The following is a 7,500-nucleotide window of genomic DNA, read 5'->3' on the forward strand; positions in this document are numbered from 1 at the left end:
TGATGCCTTGGATTGGCCAGAACCATCGAATTGATTTGATTTTCCATCAGTCCATTTATCTTTTTTCCCCCCGTTGGTTTTTCCATCCATCCATCCATCTTTCTTACGTGTTCTTTTCAGTCCATCCATCTCATCCATCCACACCAATCTTTCGTTCTTTCTTTCTTTCCTCCTTCCTTTCTTTCTTTCTTTCTCTCTTTCTTTCTTTCTTTTCTCCCTTTATTTCTTTCTTCCATCCTTTCTTTCTGTCTTTCCTCCAAGCCGGGGACACGTTGTACAGTCACAGCTGTGTTGGTGAGGTAATTGTTATGTGTGTGTGTGTGTGTGTGTGAGTGAAAGACTCAAACATCTCCCATACAATCGCAAACCGGCAACGTCACGATGAAACAAAACCAGTATTATTTTATCAGGGCAAGTCTATTCATTATCCTGTAGCGTGTGGTCTTCAAAGGCTCATCCAAAAGGGAATTTTTAACGGCCAAATGAAAATTGATATTGTGACGGGGGGAGGACAGGAAGATTACAGGAATGTAAATAAATGAGATTCAATGGCTGAACTGAAGGACAAGAGGAGCGTGTCCAGGAGTACTGCATTGGGCCTTGTTCATTGTTTATGGAATAAGTCGTCCCTTGGAAGACCTTCCCGGGATGATTATGTTTAGGTATAAAATTAGTAACGGTAATGTTTTGACATTGCGTCGGAAATTGTTAACTAACTGATTAATCGTGGCCAGGTGCGTTTATTCTCGGCATGGGAGGCAAAGTGCGGCAAAAATGTCTGAGTGGTGTTTTTTTTAGTGTGTCATGACTTCAGCGTGTGTACCATCGTGTGAACAAAGCAACAAGAGCCAAACTGCGATTACCCTGAGACTCACACTGTTGTGGTTCCATATGACAGGACGACTCGGTATATGAGAAGGATATCCAGAGACAGGCACTCGAATATCGCGTCCGCACTACATGCAGTCTGAGCTTGACCGGACCACGCCTGCACATCAGTATCAGTGCGTGGCACTTTATACGACACACACTGAGGCTGAAGGCTGACTGTGTGTGTCGCAATTACCAATTTTGTGGGGTGTAACGGAAAAGTAATATAACAAGTATTGTAACGAATTACTGTTGGCAGGGAGTAATAAGGATTTATAATAATTGATATATAATAAATAAAGTTATAATAAATAAATAAATAATAAACAATAAATTGATAAATATATAATATAATATAATTTATTCCTCATAATAAGAGCAATAAGTAATAAATTACATTTTGTTTTAGTAACGAGCCCAACACTGCTGCTAATCCACCTTTGTTTTGTTGTTCATGTTGTGATTGAATTTTTTCATTTTCCATTTCTTTATGTTCTTTATGTTCTTCGTCTGCCAAATGACTAAATGTAAATGTAAATGTTCTTTAATTATACTCTATTCGACATTACTTATCTTGCATTTTCGTTTTTCCTGTTCAGGGGTCTGCAGCCTGTGTCGGGCATCGGGCTGTGAGAAACCACTGATGGTGCACCATACATTCATATGTATGTCCAATTAAGAGTCTCCAATTAGCTGAACCTGCAGGTGGAGAGAAACTATAGCAGCTGGGGGGAAACCCGAGATGATATCCAAACCCAGTCCCTCTAACCACCCAGTCATCCATCTTCCCTTCCACCGGGCCCCCTGCTGATTATGATGCCCTCCTGTGGCCCCAGCCTGCTGCCCTCCCCACTCCATCCCTCCCTCAGGGCCTCTTGCCAGCGGTGGTGCCCTGATGGAGAAGTTCCACTCAGAGAGCCCGAGCTCCCCAAGGGCCCACTTTGGACACAAGTCCCACAGGGGCCGCGCTAAGAAGAGATGCACCCCCCTTACACACACACATACACACACACACACACACACACACACACACACACACACACACACACACATACACACGCGCACACACACACACACACACACACACACACACACATACACACACACACACACACACACACACATACATACACACAGGTGCACACATGCAAACATGTCTCTGATCTTACTTTTTCTTTCTTTCTTTCTTTCTTTCTTTCTTTCTTTCTTTCTTTCTTTTCTAAACAGACAAACACACACACACTGCTCTTCAGAGAGCGGTGGTCTCAGTGGGGCTGACCTGGGCTGCTGCTGAGGAGATAGCGATACCACGGCAGGGGTTGAATGTTAAGTGGTGTGTGTGTGTGTGTGTGTGTGTGTGTGTGTGTGTGTGTGTGTGTGTGTGCGTGCGTGTGCGTGCGTGTGCGTGCGTGTGCGTGTGTGTGTGTGTGCGTTGCCTGAGTGGGGTCAATGTGCTAAGTGGTAGATTAATCAGTAGTAATTGTGAGCGTCCATTAAGGCAAGGGCTGTTTAACTGACAGGAGAGAGAGAGGGAGAGTAAAGGGGAGAGCGAGGGAAAGAGAGGCAGTGAGTGATGTGTGTCAGAGATGTGTTCTGAACCGGTGGTGTGCACGGAGCATTTTAGGGGCAGGGGCGAAAATCAGACCATGACCTTTCGACACATGACCATACGACACAATGTTTTCTCTATCGTTGGGGCACTCTCGAGGGCACTCTACATCGTTTCTCTACCACAGGGGCACCAGGACCACTTTCGCCGCGTTTCTTCGACCATTGGGGCAGGAGGGGGGCCGGTTGGCGCCATCAAGAAGCTGGGGCCCAGCAGGAATCTGTGGAGTGACGGCTAAAACGCTGCCTTTCATTGCTGCTGTCACAGGCTCAAGTCTTTCATTTGACATTTAACTCACCGCCGTTGTATCTTAAATCAGATGGCCGGGAGAGACAACGTCCCTCGGTAAGACTCGCCGGCTCAAAGAGATAAGTTGCTCGAACGGACTTGCGTGTTCCATGCCAAGTGAGCTTTTCCAAAGGGCGGCACCCCAAGGGCGCGTTTCGAAGCAGCCGGAGAGCAGGGTCGCGTCTGAAGGAGACGGGGGGTGGCGTGATGGTTCAGACACCGCCTTCCAGTCCGTCACAGGTTTCTTTAAGATCACGGGAGGAGACGACCGAGCTCCGTAAGACTAATCGGCTCAAAGAGGTGAGCTCCCGGCAGGTGAGGACCTCAGCGTTGTCGCCACATGAGCTTTTGAAAGCCCGGCTCCCCCCCGGAGACCATCGTTGAGCGTGAAGGCGACCTGCTGGCGTGATGGTGCTGTAATTGTGAACGTGTTACAGAACACTTCTGCGGATGGCGAAGCCGGCGGCAGGTTCAATTCCCTCTCTGCCCAGCAGGATCACACCAGCAAATCTTGTTGGGTCTGGTGGGGAGGCTTAGAGCCCTCCCCCGGCCTCCGTGAACAATGATACTTGGGGGCTTCCGAGAGGAAGCTGTGTGTGGCTGAAGTTTTGAAGTTGGAGAGATAAAGACGTCTCACTGCAGCTGATACTGTGTCACAGAAAGCTGCACTGACCCCGTCGTCTTCCACCTTCGATGTTGACGTCGTATCACCGGACCTCAATCATCTCGTTCGGTCGTCATAAAAAACAGCAGTGTTCCTTCCGACACGCGTCACCGGTAAATAAATGATCGTGATGTTCTTCGAGACGCACTTCGTCCCTCATCTCTAACTCAGTCCTGAACTCACTGTTTCAAAACTTCAGCCACACGCGGCGTTCTCTCAGAAAACCCCCTAACGTCATTATTCCCAGAGGCTGGGGGGGTAAGTCCCCCACCAGACCCACTGCAGATTTGTTGTTGCGATCCAGCTACCGGGGCTGAGAGGGAGTCGAACTGGCAAGGCAAGGGCAGTTTTTGCAGCATTTTTTGGACCAAAGTGGCATCAGGGGGGCGGTTGGCTGTGCACACCACTGATCTGACTGACAATAAATTAAAAAAAGCAATGTATATATTTGTGGATTCGTTTGGGCGCTTGCATGCACATGTGTGTGTGTGTGTGTGTGTGTGTGTGTGTGTGTGTGTGTGTGTGTGTGTGTGTGTCTGTGTGTGTGTGTCCGTGTGTGTGTGTGTGTGTGTGTGTGTGTGTCCGTGTGTGTGTCTGGTGTCCAACAACGGAGAAGTGAAACTGGCAGAAATGGTATTTTCACTTTAACTATATTAACTGTTCTTCCCTCTGTGCCCTATATCTTTTTATAAATACCCATTGTAGTCTTTTTTAAACCCCCCACCATCACCCTTCTTCCTCTGTTTTAGGAAATCCCTCCATCTGTTCCCAGAACCGTTGCAAAATCTGTCAATTTAGAAACCACTGAATCCCTCCATCTTTCTGTCTTCCTTTCCTTGTTTGTTTGTTTGTCTGTTTCTTAATATACATACTGAAGCACACACACACACACACACACACACACACACCTTTCGCCCATCAGTGATCTCTGAGTGTTGATTTGGTATTCTTGTGCTGAGCTTGCTTGCTTTGTATTGTTTTATTACCCAAGGGCTAGGACCTAATACACACACACACACACACACACACACACACACACACACACACACACACACACACACACACACACACACACACACACACACACACACACACACACACACACAGAGATAGCATACAAGTGCAAAGCAGGATTACCATATTGAAGAATTTGCATCCTGTCTGTCAAATGTCGCCCCCCCCCCCATTCTCAGAATTCAATTGAATTCAATTGAATTCAATTCAGAGCTTTATTGGCATGGGAAACACATTTACATAGCCAAAGCAAATGGAAAACAAAAAAATAAAGACATGAAATTAAAACAGAAGAATGTAAACATTGCAGATGAAAAAACGTTTGCAAATTCTGAACATTGCTGTTAAAAAAATACATTTACAGATAAGTGAAGGTAATCTTAACAATTTGTACATTTGGACATTTCAAAATAGGTATATAAGGATATGTATTAAAATGCAGGTGGACATGTGTAAGCATTGCACTTAAAAATATAAATGGATATATACGGTATATGTACTTACACACCTGGTCAGTTTTCCTTTCCCTCTTGTTTCTTTACCTTCATCAGATCCCTCTCTCCTACTCACTCCCTCTCTCACGCCCACAGAATGGAGGGGGTTCGTTTTTTGGGGGGGAGACAAAGTTTTATGGAGGTACGGGGAGGAAAATACCGAAGAATGAACGGAAGGGGAAGGGGAGGAGGAGAAGGAGAAGGAGAGGAAGAGTTGGCAAGACGGAGAGAAGGCAGGGTGATTAAGGCGGGAAGATTAAATGAAGGGGGGATGAGGAGGAGGTCAAACAGACAGATGGTCGTCCGACTCCAGCCGAGTTGTCAACTGGCCAGAGGAACGAGGGAGAGAGAGAGGGAGAGAGAGAGAGGGGGAGAGAGAGGGAGAGATTTGAAAACTTTTGCTCCATCTTTCTCTCTCCCTAACCTGTCGCTTAGTTTTGCTGCCAACTCCAGCTTGTTTTACCGCTTTGCGGTCCATCTCTCCATCCCCCATCTATCGCCATCCATCAACCCCATCCTTCATCTCTCTGCCTGTCGCAATCTCCCGTCCTTCTTTTTCCCCAATTCATCCATCTCTCTCTGTACCTCGACAACCTCTCGCCGCTCCTTTCCTTCTCCCTCAGCTATCTTTCAACAGCGAGTCCGATTTGAGCCGCTCCATACGTTTCAATTTAAAGCCTTGTCGGATGGTTCTCATCGATGAACTGGCACATTATGTACAATTTAATCAATTAATCACTCAATAGACCAGCGCAGTGGCTCTCAGCGTGTGGTCCTGGGACCACCAATAATTAATTAATAGTTAAACTTCACTATGATTTCATTTTGAAGATCTGGGCACCTTTGGTGAATGTTCAATTATGATGGCCATAGCTTCACTGTTATCTCTTTAGCTACGGAGAATCACATCTAACAATAAAAATCCCATATAGCCTGAAAGGTTCCAAATGAAGGGTACTGGAGTCCTTTTCTCAGGAGCAGAGAAAAAAACTTGAGGGAACTTTGCAGATCTGGGATATGAGAGAAGCTCCCTCTTCTGAAGAGGAGGCCAGAGGTCCCTCCTGGAGAACCAGGTCGTGGATAGATCCCAGAGGTGTTTTAGGTGAGAGGGTGTCGTGATCTTTCCGTGACAGTAGGGGGCAGTATGGATCCGTTTATTTGAGGCCCCTGAAGCAACAGAATAGAAGACAATATAACAGAATAGAAGGGAGTATAGTAGAGTAGAGTAGAATAGGGTGTTCAAAATACTATTTTCAGACCTGAAACAAACAATTCTGAGCTTGACCTACTTAAATCTGTGGAAAACATGCAACTTGTGCGGAGAAATAATTCTGCACCAGGACAAAATTCTGTGGTTGCAAGACCATGTACGTGTGATGGCACTCTGGAATTCTCTTTGTCATTCTGAGAAATGCAACATTGCAGTTTGCCAGTTGGTACAAAGACAATGGAGGGGTGTGTGTGTGTGTGTGTGTGTGTGTGTGTGTGCGTGCGTGCGTGCTTGCGTGCATGCGTGCTTGTGTGTGTGTATGTGTGAGAGTGTGTGCGCGCGCGCGCGTGTGTGTGTGTGTGATATGGAAGTGGCAATGCCCATCGAAAAGCAAGAGATTACATTAAATCACACAAAAAGCAGGACTTTGCTGAATCATTGAAACAGTTTAATAGTCATGGATATTGATATTAATAGTTTCGATAAATCTTTCATTTGGACATTGGGGAGTTTGGGAAATGGTCGGCAAGGGAACAAGGAACTGTAAAATGTTTAAACGTTCTTTCTTTTCTCCCTTGTGATCGCAGACTAAATCTAAAGTCCATAATCGGCCTCAATACATTGACTCGTAAGTGCTACGATCAATTTATCTCACACACGTTGTTGACTTGATCAAGCTCTTCAGTGACAAAAGCTGTGTAATTTCATCCACATCCAATGAAGGTATATCTTTTTTTTACTTGATGATCTTCCACAAAAGAAACGTCGAAAAGAATCAGCACGTTTCAAAACGATCAGTCCACTAATTAGTCCTGAACGTATTGATGGACTTTTTAACCGAATTTGGCTGAAACATATTCCCTCGTGTGGGCAGACAGTGTGTGAGTGCTACATGCTATTAAACACGAAAGGGGTTTAAATTTACTTCCCCGCTTGTTGTGTCCCCTCGAGACGCTATGGAATTAATGGTGGTTTGATGCTAATATTATGCCAAGTGAACATATATACTTATCGTGGGCCTTTTTTTCTGTTTGTATTTGTGAGCGCGGGCTGTCTGAGCACCGTCAGAAGAAAAAAAAAACAAAAAAAACGTGTTTGGTGCAAACAGATGAAGAATGCATGTTTCCCTGCTGTGGCAGTGCTACCTTTGTGCTCATTCCATTTCTTGCATTTGTCAGTTTTGTATGGCTGTACTGCGAGCGCTTAGGCTACAGTATCAACGAATACCTACGTGTGTGTGTGTGTGTGTGTGTGTGTGTCTGTGTCTGTGTGTGTGTGTGTGTGTGTGTGTCCGTGTGTGTGTGTGTGTGTGTGTGTCCGTGTGTGTGTGTGTGTGTGTGTGTGCGTGTGT

This window comes from Zeus faber (assembly GCF_960531495.2).
Source record: "Zeus faber genome assembly, chromosome: 14".
Lineage (NCBI taxonomy): Eukaryota > Metazoa > Chordata > Actinopteri > Zeiformes > Zeidae > Zeus > Zeus faber.